This window comes from Opisthocomus hoazin, chromosome 5 (genome assembly GCF_030867145.1).
Source record: "Opisthocomus hoazin isolate bOpiHoa1 chromosome 5, bOpiHoa1.hap1, whole genome shotgun sequence".
In the NCBI taxonomy this organism is placed as follows: domain Eukaryota; kingdom Metazoa; phylum Chordata; class Aves; order Opisthocomiformes; family Opisthocomidae; genus Opisthocomus; species Opisthocomus hoazin.
This window is the reverse complement of record NC_134418.1, coordinates 283,169-296,844: the sequence shown is the minus strand read 5'-3', so window position 1 is coordinate 296,844 and position 13,676 is coordinate 283,169. Positions and strand designations below refer to the sequence as shown.

Here is a 13,676-nt window from a genome sequence, read left to right as displayed (position 1 = left end):
GCCCTCGCGGCTGCATTTGTGCTTGGTTTGCACGGGACGAGGGGCTGTGCCAGAGCCCAAGGGAGGAGGGGACGGGCTGTGGGGCAGGGGCGACGGCCCCCTGTTCCTGCCGGGCTCCAGTCGTGGGCCCGGGGCCGGGGGAGCCCCAGGTGTGGGCAGCACGGCTGATGGCGACGGCCCCTCCCTCTGCCGGTGGAGGGCCCGGTGCTGCCGTGACCGGGGTGGCCGTGGAGGGGCCGGTGCGAGCCGAGGGAGGAGCGGAGCCGTGGCCGGGCTGCGGCTGCAGCGAGGGAGAAGGTGAGCGCGGGGTGGGGGGGGAGGTGGATGGAGCAGCGCGTCCCGGGGAAAAGCCCCCGGGAGGGCGGGGTCCGTGTCGGGGACAGGGAGGGGCGGGGGTTCGGCGCCGTGTCGGAGCCGCGAGTCGGGGGCTGCCCGGAGCCGTGCGGAGGTGCCGCCCCGTGCCGGCGACGCGCGCTGCCCCGACCCGGAGCGGTACTGCAGCCAGGCGTTGCGCGCAGGCTGTGGCCCCTCCGGCGCGCCGTCGGCGCGTGGCGCATGCGCAGTGCGGCGCAGCAGCATGGCGGCGCCCTGGTGTCGGGTGCCGGGGCGGCGGGGGAGCGGAGAGGCCAGCCGTGAGGCGCGGGCTCCCCTCCGGCGGGTGCGGGGGTGCGTGGTGGTTGCCCGAGGGTGGTGGGACGGGAAGCTTCGAGCCGTCCGCTGCGACAGGCTGCCGGTGCGCTGGAGGCGAGGCGGGTGCGGGCAGCCCCGGGGCCAGAGGCGGGAGGTGACGGAAGGGAAGGGGGGAAGGAGGCGGGCACCCCCCCCAACTCGGCAGCGCTCCCCGGCCCCGCTCGCCCCGCGCAGCCGCCCCCAGCTCCAGCACGTCCCCTGAAGCCTGTCCCGGAGCCCCCGGCCTCCCCCAAGGCCCGTGGTGCGGGCAGCACACTGGGCCTCGAGCGTGCCTCGGCCTCCCTTAACGCGGTCGCCGCTGCTTCTTTCTCTGTGGCAGGGGCCGCGCTTGTCCGTTCCTGCCCTGGGGATGCCGTTGGCTGCGCCCGCTCCAGGCTTGTGAGGGCTGTGTGTGCCGGGCCTCGGTCTCCTGGCGTCGTGGGGGCGAAAAGGGAGAGGCGGAGCGCTGAGTGGCTGCGGACGGGAGCTGGCGGGGCTGAAGCTGGAGAGTCCCGAGAAGGCTGAAGAAGAAGAAAAAATGGAAGGCCACCTGGCTGGCAGCTGCCTGGCTCCGCAGGCAGGAGAGAGCCTGCCTCTGCGGGTGAGGAAGGCTCCCTCTTGGTAGCCTGCAGCAGGCCAGGCCGCCAGCGTGTCCCGCAGGGTCTGTATGTGTCACCAGCAGCAGCATGGTACGGTTGTGGAGCGCGTGAGCGAGCGAGGCTACGTGCCTAGGGAGCCTCGTGTCCTGAGAGCCGCGACACATGCGCGTTTTTTCTTAGGTGTAGGACAGCCAAGCGACCGGACTTACGGAAGAGGAAGGGAGGAGCGCAGGAGAGAGAAGCGCCTGAAGCGGCAGAGTCTCCCGGCAGCGCCAAGAGCGAGATCTGCGGTGAGTGGCGGGCCTCCGGGGCCCTGTCGCTCCTCTTCTGCGTCCCGGGCCCTCCCCTGGATCCTTCTCTCTCCCATGCTGCTGTGATTCCTCCTCCCCCCCCCCCCCCCCCAGCTTTTCTTTTCCTTCCCTGTACCTCCCCTTCTTTTGTCTGTATTTGTTTCCCTGTCCCGCTCTTTTCCTCTCTATTCCTCATTCCCTGTCCTTGTTGCTGTTTTTTCTTTCTCCATCTCTGTGCCCTGCTGCCTATCTCTGTCCAGTTCCCTTTCTGTTTGCTGGGTTGTTTTTTTTTTTTTGCTCCTCATTCCTCTGCCTTGCCCTGTTCCGTCCTCTCACTCCCGCAGTGTCATGCTGTGTGTTACCCGTCCTTCTCCCTGTGGTTTTTTGTTCCTCTTGCTCTGTGCCTCTGTCCTGCTGCCTGGAAGTAATTTTTTATTCTCCGTATTTCTGTTATTCTGCCTGTGGCTATTTTTTTTGTTCTCTACCTCTCTCCTGCTCCCCACCCTCACCTTTCTCTCCCTGACGTTCTTTCCTCTTCCCAGTACCTCTGCTTTTCTGCGCCCTTGCACTCCATTTCCTCCGTCTCGCTCTATCACGCTGTCTTGCTCCCCATCCCTCCCTTTTCCTTTCTACCCTTCCGATGTGTGTGTCCCCCAAGTGCCCCTTTGACGTGTCCCAGTCTTTCTGTCTACACCCTCCTGTCATTCTCCTTCTCTTGCTCTTCTTGCTCTTTTTCTCTCTTTTCCTCTGTGCTGCGGCCCATCACTGTTCTTTCCTCCTCCATCCCTTTGTTGCGCTGCCTGTCCTTGTCAGTTTTGCCCTGTGTTCTGGCTCCAGTCTTGCCTTGTTTTCTGCATCTCTGTCCTTTTCCCTGTACTTTTTTCTCTCTGCTCCTCAGTCCTTCTCCCTCGTCTTGTTTTTCTCTTTCTGCCGTCCCTCTCTTTTTGTCTGTGACCCTCTGTGCTCTTCTCCTTCTCCCTCTCAGTTTGCGGTTGTCTTATGTGTCCCCTTCTCTGTCTCTCTCTTCTGCTGTCCTGCTCCCCAGCCCCATTATTTATTGCTTCACCCCTCGGTCTTGCTCTCAGTCCCTGTTTTCTCTTGTGCTCCACCTCGCTGCCGTTCTCTCGGTTGCTCTCGGTTGCTGTCTGTCCCAGCGTCCTGCTCCCTGTCGCGCTCTCTTTCACAGTATCTTTCTTTCTGGCGTCCTGTCCCTCACCGGTTTTCTCTGTCACTCTGTCCTTCCTCCTGTCTTTTCCTTGTGCCTCTGGCCTCCTACTCGTCGCTACTTTTTTCTTCCTTTCTCTACCTCTCTGCCTCTGTCCTGTCGCTTTCTTCCTCTCTCTGTCGCCAGCATTTCTTTCTCCATCTGTGCCCCCCTCCCTGTCCCTTTTCTCTCATTCTCTCTGTCCTCCATCCTCCCCGTAACTCTTTGTCTGTATATCTCCATACTGCTGCCTGTCCCTTTGTTTCTTGCTATATGCCCCTGTCCAGCTTGCTGTCCCGTTATTCTCCTCTGTCCTGCTCCTTGGCCTTTTTTCTCATCCTGCAGCCCATCACTGTTTTCACTTTCTCCACCTCTTTGTCCTGATCTGTGTGTCTCCTGCCCTCGTCCATCTGGCTTGTTGCCTGTACGTTTGTCTCCCTCCAGCGTTCTTTATTCCCCTGATTCAGTTTCTCTCTTGATCCGTCAGTTCTGCTGCCCGCTCGTCATTCTCTCTCTCTCTCTCTCTTTCCCTCTTGTCTTGTTCCTGCGCGTAGTGCGTGAGCAGGCGAGGCTACGTGTCTAGGGAGCCTTGTCTCGCCAGAGCTGCGAGACATGGACGTTTTCTCTTAGGTGGGGGACAGCCAAGCGACCGGAGTTACGGAAGAGGAAGGGAGGAGAGCAGGAGAGAGAAGCGTCTGAAGCAGCAGAGTCTCCCGGCAGTGCTAAGAGCGAGATCTGCGGTGAGTGCCGGGCCCTCGGGGCCCTGTCGCCCCTCTTCTGCATCCCGGGCTCTCCCCTGGATCCCTCTCTTTCCCACACTGCTGTGCTTTTTGGCTTTTTTTTCCTCCCTGCCCCCTCCAACCCCCTCCCCGCTCCCGTGTACCTGCTTTCTCCATCTCTGACCAGCTCCCTGTCCCCATCTTTTAGGTCCTCCCTCTCTCTGCCCTGTAGCCCGTGGCTTTTTTTTCCTTCCCTATCTCTTTCTGTCTGGCTCCCGATCACGGTTTTTGCTTTCCCCCCTCTCTGCCCTATAGCCCGTCGGTACTTTTGCCGTCTCTGGGACTCTCTGTCCGGCTCCCTGTCCCTCTGGTTCAAGGTCTTCCTTCTCAGCTCCGTAGCACGTTGCGCGTCTGCCTCTTTCTCTATCTCTCTCTATTCTGCTCCCTGCCCCTCATTTTGAATTCCTCCCTCTCTGTCCTGTCGCTCCTTTTCCCTTTCTGCATCTCCGTCTTTTTTCTCTTTTTCTTTCTCTGTCTCTCTCTGTCCAACTCCCTGTCTCTAAGTTTCAGTTCCTCGCCCTCTCTGCGGAAGCTGTCGGGACTTTTTGCCTTCGCAGTCTCTCTGTTTTGGCTTCCTGTCCCTGTTTTTTCATTCCTCCCTCTCTGCCCTGTTACCCGTCACCATTTTTATTTTCTCCGTCTCTTCTGGCTCAAGGTCCTGATTTTTTTAAGTTCCTCCCTCTCTGCCCCATACCCTGTCACTTCTGCAGGTCTGTTTCTCCACCCTCTCCCTGTGCGGCTCCCAGCCCCTCTTTCGCACTTCCTCCCTCCGGAGCCTGCGGCCTGTTGCTTTCCCCCCCTCTTATTTCTCTCTCTCTGTCTCTCTCTGTCTCCCCGCCCCTGTTTTTTCATTCCTCCTGTCTCTGCCCTAGAGCCCGTCAGGAGTTCTTTCATTCTCTGGCGCTCTCTTTCCAGTTCCCAGGCCCTGGTTTTCAGTGTTGTCCTCCTGTCTTCCCTGTGCCACGGCGCGATTTCATTTCTTTGGCCGTCTCTCCCGGTCCGGCTCCCCGCCAGGATTTTTTAATCCCCCCCTCTCTGTCTTGTAGCCCATTGCTGTTTTCTCTGTCTCTGTGTCCCTCTGTCCGGCTCCCTGTCTTTACTTACTATTTTTGTTGAGTTCCTCCCTCTCTGCCCTGTACGCGGTGCTGTTTACACTTTCGTTCCCGGACGTCTCTCTGTAGATTGCTCCCAGTCCTGTTTTTTTTTAATTCCTCCCTCTCTGTCTGTCATGGTTTAACTTGGCAGCCGGCAACTAAGCACTAGAGAGCTGCTCGCTCACAGCCCCCACCCCCGGCCCGTTCCCTCCCCAGCGGGATGCGGAGGACAAATGGACAAAAGGTCAAACTTGTCGGTTGAGATAAAGACAGTTTAGTAAGGCAACAAAGGAAATACTGCTGATAATTCTAATAACGATGATAATAATTGCAACAACGCACATGCGAACCAAACTATACGCAGTACAGTTTCTCTCACCACCCGATGACCGATTCACAGGCAGTCCCCGAACAGCGATTGCGGAACCCGGAAATCGCAAGTTTTGCTAAATTCCAAAATAGTTTGACCTCCCGGACGAGAGCGGGTTCCAACTCGCGGAAACGACAAGAGCTGATTCCTGCCCCGCAGCCAGCCCCCATTTATAAGCTGTGCGTGACGTCTGTGGTACGGAATATTTCCACTGGCCAGCTTGGGCTAGCCCTGTAGCCTGTCGCAGGTGGTGGTGCTGTGTTTCCCCCCCGGCCATTTCTTTCTCGTTGCGCTCTGTCCGGCTTCCTGTCCCTACTTTTCAATTCTTCCCTCGCTGCCCTGTGGCCTGTTGCTATCTTCCCTTTTTCTGTCTCTCTGTGTATGGCTCCCGCTCCCTTCCTTTTTGAAATTCCTCCCTCTCCATCTGGGAGCCCATCGTGGTTTTTCCTTTCTGCGTCTCTCTCTGGCTGGCTTCTGCTCCCTGGTTTTCAATTTCTTCCTTCTGGGCCCTTTATTTAGCCTGTGGCAATTTTACTTCTTTCTCGGGCTCTGGATCCCAATTTTTTAATTCCTCCTCGTCTCCCCTCCTCCATCCCTTTTTCCAGCTCCCTCCCCGGCTCCCTATCCCTGTGGTTTAATTCCTCCCTCTCTGCTCTCTAGCTTTTGCTGTACTTCCTGTATGCCTTGCTCCGCATCTGGCGCCTCGCCCCTGTCTTCGCATTCCTCCCTCTCCTCCCTATAGCCCATCACTGTCCTTGTCTTTTGTCATCGATCTGGTCCAGATCCCTGTTTTTGCCGCCTTCTCTCTCTGCCTTATTGCCCCTGGCTATTTCTTCTTCCTCCCTCTCTGACTGCCCGGCTCCGGATCCCTATTGTTTCATTCCTCCCTCTCTGTCCTGTGGCCCGTCGGTATTTTTTCTTTCTCTGGCTCTCTTTGTCTGGCTCCCTGTCCCTGTTGTTCAGCTTCTTCCTTCTTGGCACTGTAGCGTGTTGTGATTCTGTTTCTTTCTCCACCTCTCTGTCTTCCCAGCTTCTCGTCCCTCACTTTTAAGTCCTCCCTCTCCATCCTGTTGCCTATTGGATTCAGCGCCGCCCCCCCCCCTTTCAGTCTTTCTTGCTTCCCGTGCCTGTTTTTAAGTCCTCCCTCTCTGCCACATCACCCATTGCTTTTTTCTTTTCTCCATCTCTCTATGTCTGTCTCACTGCCCCTGTTTTTTAGTTCTTCCTCTCTGCCCTATGCCCTGCTGCTGTGTTTGCCTTTCTCGGTCCCTCCCTGTGCGGCTCCCTGTCCCCATTTATTAACTCTTACCTCTTCTTCCTGCACCCACCACTGTTCTCCGCGATCTCCCTCTCTCTCTGTCTGGCTCCCCGTCCTCAGTGTTTAATTCGTTCCTCTGCCCCCTGTAGCCCCACGCTATTGGTCTGTCTGTCTCCATCTCTCTGTGTCCAGCTCCCTGGCGCTGTTTTGTGTTTCCCCCAGCCCATCTTGTAGCCCATCACTGGTTTTGTTTCGTTGGTTTTTTGGTCTTCCTCTGTGTCTCGCTGTCCAGCTCCTGGTCGCTGTTCTTCAGTCCCTCCGTCTTCCCTGGAGCGTGCTTTTGCTTTTTTTCCATTCTCCATTGTGCTCTGTCCGGTCCCCTGTTGCTCTTTATCCATTCCTCCCTCTCTGCCCCGTGGCCCGTCACTTTTTCTCCTCTTATTTCTGCCTTTCCCTCTGTCCGACTCCCTGTGCCTGGTTTTTAAATTCGTCCCTCTCTGCCCTGTCACCCGTGCCATCTTTTGCCTTTCTCGGTCTCTCTCTGGCCAGCGCTCTGTCCATATTCATTGATTCTTCCCTCTCCACCTCGTAGCCTGTTGCTTTTGTCCTTTGTCCTTCTTACTTGTGTCTGTCTCCCCGATGACCCTGTTTTAGAATCCCCCCCCCCTTTCTTTCTGTACGCATTACTCTCTGGCTTTTTCCTCTCTGGCTCTCTTTTGTTCAGCTCCCGCTCCCTACTTCTTAAGTCTTCCCTCTTTTCCCTGTAGCGTGTAGCTATGTGGTTTGTTTCGTGTTGTCCTGCCCACCCTCGCCCCTTCCCTCCGTCGTTTGCGGTCCCGGCTCCCTGTCCATGTTGTCTCATTCCTCCCTCTCTGCCCTGTTTTTGTAGCTTTTTTTTTTTGTCTTTCCCCATCTGTCTCAGTCCGGGTCCCTGCCCCTATTCTTTTTTCCTCCCTTCCTGTCGTGCTGCCCGTTGCAGGTTTTTTCTGCGCCTCTGTCCTGCTCCCCCATCCTTTTTCGGTCTCTGTCCTGCTCCCTCTTCTTCTTTCTGCTGCCACTCTTCCTCTCTTCCTGCTGCTTCTTTCTCCATCTCTGTGGGACTGCCTGTCCCCGTCCTTCTCTCGCTGTCCCTTTCCCTGCTTCGTGCTTTCTCGTTACACCGCCGCTGTCACTTTTCTCCTCTCTTGTAGTGGCCTGCACCCTGCTCCTCATTTTTGGCGGCCTCTGCCGAGCAGCGCATCGCTCCGGGAGCGGACTGACCGACTGTTCCCTGCTGGAGCAACGGGCGCAGCTGCGGGAAGGACTGCCGAGGTGTCGGAGGGGCAGAGGGAGCATCGGGGGCCCCGAGCCCCGGAGCAGAGCGGCTCCCGGGACTGGCTGGGTGCGTGACTGAATAAAGACCTGCGGTCCCTTTTGCCCTCGCGGCTGCGTTTGTGCGTGGTTTGCACGGGACGAGGGGCTGCGCCAGAGCCCAGGGGAGGAGGGGACGGGCTGTGGGGCAGGGGCGACGGCCCCCTGTTCCTGCCGGGCTCCAGCCGTGGGCCGGGGCCGCCCCAGGTGCGGGCAGCACGGCTGATGGCGACGGCCCCTCCCTCTGCCGGTGGAGGGCCCGGTGCTGCCGTGACCGGGGTGGCCGTGGAGGGGCCGGTGCGAGCCGAGGGAGGAGCGGAGCCGTGACCGGGCTGCGGCTGCAGGGAGGGAGAAGGTGAGCGCGGGGCGGTCGATGGAGCGGCGGGTCCCGGGGAAAGCCCCGAGGCGGGCGAGGGTACCTGCCGAGCGGGGTCCGTGTGGGAGGCAAGGAGCGGCGGGGGTCCAGCGCCGTTTCGGGCACGGTGTCCCCGCAAGCCGAGGCCCGCAGCTCCCGCGGCGTGCTGGGAGCTGTAGTGCTGGGGCGCGGGGCGCGCTGTCGGCTACGCTACTCCCCGGGGCATGCCGGGAGGTGTAGTCTTCCGGCTGCCGGGCGGCCGAGCCCTGCTAGCCAGGGCATGCCGGGAGGTGTCGTTTTCAGGGACTCGGCTGCCGGGCAGCCGCATTGCTCTCGGGCATGTGCGACGAGGCGTTGTGCTTGGTCCCGCCACAGCCCCCGCTGCGCGGGACGAAGGGTAGTTCTGTGGTCAGTTCCGTGTGTTTTTCTGCAGCCTTCCCGCTGCGTCCGGTCCCCAGAAAGCGGTGCGGCCGCGCCTCGACCGGGCGTGCCGCAGGGCTCGCTGCTGCCACCCGGTGAGCAAAGTTCGTTACTGCGGCTCGGGTGGCGCCAATGCGCGGTGGCGCCGAGTCCAAGAGCTCGCTGCTGCCACCCGGTGACCAAAGTTCGGTACTGCGGCTCGGGAGACGCGAATGCGCGGTGGCGCCGTGTCCAAGAGCTCGCTGCTGCCACCCGGTGACCAAAGTTCGGTACTGCGGCTCGGGAGACGCGAATGCGCGGTGGCGCCGTGTCCAAGAGCTCGCTGCTGCTACCCGGTGACCAAAATTCGGTACTGCCGCTCGAGTGGCACAGGTGCTGTGCGCGCTGGGAGGAGCCGTGCCCTGTGTGTCCGGTGCTGCAATAAAGGACGCCTGCCTGCTTGCTGAAATGCCCAAACGGCTTCAGAGGGTCTTTGTGTTTGCCCAATGACGGCACCGTGGGATCCAGCCGTGGGCCGGAGCCGGAGGAGCCCCAGGTGCGGGCAGCACGGCTGATGGCGACGGCCCCTCCCTCTGCCGGTGGAGGGCCCGGTGCTGCCGTGCCCCGGGTGGCTGTGGAGGGGCCGGTGCGAGTCGAGGGAGGAGCGGAGCCGTAGCCGGGTTGCGGCTGCAGCGAGGGAGAAGGTGAGCGCGGGGTGTGTGGGGGTGTGGATGGAGTGGCAGGTCCTGGGGAAAAGCCCCCGGGAGGTCGGGGGCAAGGAGCGGCGGGGGTGCGGCGCCGTGTCGCAGCCGCGAGTCGGGGGCTGCCCGGAGCGGGAGGCGCGCGGCAGGGCGCTGCCCGGAGCCGTGCGGAGGCGCCGCCCCCTGCCGGCGGCGCCGCCCCCTGCCGGCGGCGCCGCCCCCTGCCGGCGGCGCCGCCCCCTGCCGGCGGCGCCGCCCCCTGCCGGCGGCGCCGCCCCCTGCCGGCGGCGCGCGCTGCCTGGACCCGGAGGTGGGGCCGGGCGTGGGCGCCGCGCCGTGTCCGCTGGCGCCGTCCCCTGGCCGCGATGCGGTACTGCAGCCCGGCGTTCCGCGCAGGGACTGGGGACTGGCCACTCCGGCGCGCCGTCGGCACGTGGCGCATGCGCGGTACGGCGTAGCAGCATGGCGGCGCCCTGGTGTCGGGTGCCGGGGCGGCGGGGGAGCGGAGAGGCCAGCCGTGAGGCGCGGGCTCCCCTGCGACGGGTGCGGGGGTGCGTGGTGGCTGCCCGAGGGTGGTGGGACGGGAAGCTTCGAGCCGCCCGCTGCGGCAGGCTGCCGGTGCGCTGGAGGCGAGGCGGGTGCGGGCAGCCCCGGGGCCAGAGGCGGGAGGTGACGCAGGGTGAGGGGGGAAGGATGCGGGCACCCCCCCCCAACTCGGCAGCGCTCCCCGGCCCCGCTCGCCCCGCGCAGCCGCCCCCAGCTCCAGCACGTCCCCTGAAGCCTGTCCCGGAGCCCCCGGCCTCCCCCAAGGCCCGTGGTGCGGGCGGCACACTGGGCCTCGAGCGTGCCTCGGCCTCCCTTAACGCGGTCGCCGCTGCTTCTTTCTCTGTGGCAGGGGCCGCGCTGAGGACGCGTTTGTCCGTTCCTGCCCTGGGGATGCCGTTGGCTGCGCCCGCTCCAGGCTTGTGAGGGCTGTGTGTGCCGGGCCTCGGTCTCCTGGCGTCGTGGGGGCGAAAAGGGAGAGGCGGACCGTTGAGTGGCTGCGGACGGGAGCTGGCGGGGCTGAAGCTGCAGAGTCCCGAGAAGGCTGAAGAAGAAAAAAAAATGGAAGGCCACCTGGCTGGAAGCTGCCTGGCTCCGCAGGCAGGAGAGAGCCTGCCTCTGCGGGTGAGGAAGGCTCCCTCTTGGTAGCCTGCAGCAGGCCAGGCCGCCAGCGTGTCCCGCAGGGTCTGTATGTGTCACCAGCAGCAGCATGGTACGGTTGTGGAGCGCGTGAGCGAGCGAGGCTACGTGCCTAGGGAGCCTCGTGTCCTGAGAGCCGCGACACATGCGCGTTTTTTCTTAGGTGTAGGACAGCCAAGCGACCGGACTTACGGAAGAGGAAGGGAGGAGCGCAGGAGAGAGAAGCGCCTGAAGCGGCAGAGTCTCCCGACAGCGCCGAGAGCGAGATCTGCGGTGAGTGGCGGGCCTCCGGGGCCCTGTCGCCCCTCTTCTGCGTCCCGGGCCCTCCCCTGGATCCTTCTCTCTCCCACGCTGCTGTGATTGTTTTGTTTGTTTTTTTTTTCTTTTTCCTTTTCTTTCCCTTTCCCTGTACCTCCCGTCTTCTGTCTGTGTTTGTGTCCTGCTACCTCTCCCTCTTTTTCTCCCTCCAGAATTTCTTTAGCCGGCTCCCTGTCTCTGTTTCTCTGTCCTGCTGCCTGTCCGGTCGTTTCTTGCTATACGTCCCTGTTCAGCCAGCTCTCCCTTTTTGCCTTTCTCTCCTTCTCTGTCCTGCTTCATGGCCCTTTCTCTCCGTCCTGTAGCCCCTTGCTGGTTTGTTTTGGGGTTTCCCTGCACACACCCCCCCGCCCCCCCTCTTCTTGGTCTCTTTGTCTAGATCTGACCCTTTCTTTGTTTCTCGGTCCCTTTTTTCCTGTTCACTGTCCTTTTTCTCTCTCTGCCTGTGTGTCCTGTGCTCCATTGCCATCTTTGTCTCTCCTTTCTTCTTCATCTCCTCCCCCTGCCCCTGTCTCTCTCTCCCTCTTTCGCGCTCACCGGCCCAACATTTTCGTGCTCCGTCTCTGCAAGGCTCCTCGTCCCTGTTTTTCTTGATTTCTCTACCTCTCTGGCGTTTTCTTTCGACCCTTCTTTCTCTCTGAGCTCCTCGGTCTTCTCCCGTGTCTTATTTTCGTCTTCCTAGGGCTCTGCCCTGCTCCCCGTCACTTATTTTCTCTCTCCGTTTCTCTGCCCTGCTCCCCCTCGCTCTCTTTCTTTCTCCATTCCCCTCTGCTGCTCCACAGCAGTGTTTTTCCTTTCTCCGGCTCTCTGACCTGCTCCCCGCCCACCCAGGTTGGCCGTCCCAGGTTTTGTGCTGTTTTTTCCCTTCTCCGCCTCTCTCTCCTGCTGCCCAGCCGAGGCGTTTCCCCCTCCGTCTCTGTCCTGCTCCCCTGTCTCTTATTTTTGCCTGTCTTTCACTTTATCCTGCCTCCCTGTCCCCTTTTTCTCTCTCAGTATCACCTTGTCCCACTCCCTTTCTTTGACAATCTGTCCTGCTCCTTGTCCTTCTCTTTCCCTTCTCTGTCATTCCCCATCCTTCTTCTGGCCTTTCTTCCTTCTCTTTCTACCCTGCTGCCGCAGTGCTTCTTTCTCCATCGCTGTCCTGCTCCCTGGCCCTTGTTTCCTCTCGCCGTCACTCTGTCCTGGTTCCTGTTCCCCGGTTTTTCTGTCTCTGTGTCTCTGTCCTGCTGCCTGTCTGGTTGTTTCTTGCTATACGTCCCTGTCCAGCCGGCTCTCCCTTTTTGCCTTTCTCTCCTTCTCTGTCTTGCTTCCCGGCCCTTTCTTCTCTTCCTCTCTCTCTGTCCACTAGCCCCTTGCTGGTTTGTGTTGGGGTTCCAACCCTAACCACCCTCTTCTTCGTCTGACCCTTTCTTTGTTTCTTAATACCTTTTTCCCTGTTCACTGTCGTTTTTCTCTTTCTGTCAGTGTGTGGGGACGGGGGTGGGAAGCTTGGGGCGGGGAGTGGAGGCTGGAAAGAGGTAGGAGGTTGCAGAGGGGTGGGAAGCTGAACTATGTAGAGGCCAGCAAAATGGGAGGTAGGAGGCTGATGAGGGGTGGGAGGCTGGGGGCGAGAGTAGAGACCAGAAAAAGAAGGAGGCCGGAAAGGGGTGGGAGGCCGCAGCAGGGTGGGAGGCCGGGGGCGAGAGTAGAGGCCAGAAAGAAAAAAAGGAGGCCGCAGAGGGGTGGGAGGCCGCAGAGGGGTGGGAGGCCAGGGGCGAGAGTAGAGGCCAGAAAGAAAAAAAGGAGGCCGCAGAGGGGTGGGAGGCCAGGGGCGAGAGTAGAGGCCAGAAAAAAAGGAGGCTGTAAAGAGATGGGAGGCTGGGGGGTGTGAGTAGAGGCCAGAAAGGCCCTTTTCTTCCGGCTTCTTCCCTGTCTTTATCTCTCTTTCCTGCCTTGTTTATTCCTCTGATTCAAGTTCTCTCTCGATCTGTGAGTTCTGCTTCCCACTCATCATATTCTCTCTCTTTCTCTGTCCTATTCCTGCATACAGTGTGCAGTGAGGCTTCTTGTCTAGGAAGCCGCGTCTCGTATGAGCTCTAAGACAACCACATGCATTTTCTCTCAGGTGGAGGCGAGCCAAACGATTTGAGTTACAGAAGAAGAAGGGAAGAGAGAAGGAGAGAGAAGCATCTGAAGTGTCCAAGTCTCCCGGCAGCACCGAGAGTGAGAGCTGCGGTGAGTCCTGGGCCCTCGGGGCCCTGTCACCCCTCTTCTGCATCCTGGGCCCTCCCCTGGCTCCCTCTCTTTCCCACACTGCTACGATTATTTTTTTTTCTGCTCTTGTGTACCTTCTTTCTCCATCTGTCTCTGACTTGTCCCCATCTTTTAGGTCCTCCCTCTTTCTGCCCTGCAGCCCGTGGCGTTTTTTTCCTTCTTCCCCTCTTTCTGTTCAGCTCCCGGTTACTACTTTTGCTTTCCTCCTGCTCTGTAGCCTGTCAGTACTTTTGCTGTCTCTGGTGCTCTTTTGTCTGGCTCCTTGTCCCTTGATTTGAGGCCTTCCTTCTCGGCTCCATAGCGCGTCACAGATCTACTGCTTTCTCCATGTCTATTCTATTCTATTTCCTCATCTCTCTTTGCCCAGGTCCCTGCCGCTATTCTTTTTTCCTCTTTCAATGCTACAGGGTTTTTTTTTGCATCTCCTTCCTGCTCCCCGTTCTTCATTTTCGGTCTCTGTCCTGCTCCCTCTTCTTCTTTCTGCTGCCACTCTTCCTCTCTTCCTGCTGCTTCTTTCTCCATCTCTGTGGGACTGCCTGTCCCCGTGCTTCTCTCGCTGTCCCTTTCCCCGCTTCGTGCTTTCTCGTTACACCGCCGCTGTCCAGCCATCTGTCACTTTTCTCCTCTCTTGTAGTGGCCTGCACCCTGCTCCTCATTTTTGGCGGCCTCTGCCGAACAGCGCATCGCTCCGGGAGCCGACTGACCGACTGTTCCCTGCTGGAGCAACGGGCGCAGTTGCGGGAAGGACTGCCGAGGTGTCGGAGGGGCAGAGGGAGCATCGGGGGCCCCGAGCCCCGGAGCAGAGCGGCTCCCGGGACTGGCTGGGTGCGTGACTAATAAAGACCTGCGGTCCCTTTT

General features: G+C 60.1%; 1 long non-coding RNA gene across 1 annotated transcript; it reads left to right on the top strand.

Annotated features, from left to right (window-relative positions):
• The first annotated feature begins 9,867 nt into the window (after positions 1–9,867).
• Positions 9,868–13,676, top strand: LOC142361515 (uncharacterized). Its single transcript, XR_012764147.1, has 3 exons — positions 9,868–10,523; positions 12,670–12,779; positions 13,453–13,676. It is a non-coding gene; the product is annotated as an uncharacterized LOC142361515 (long non-coding RNA).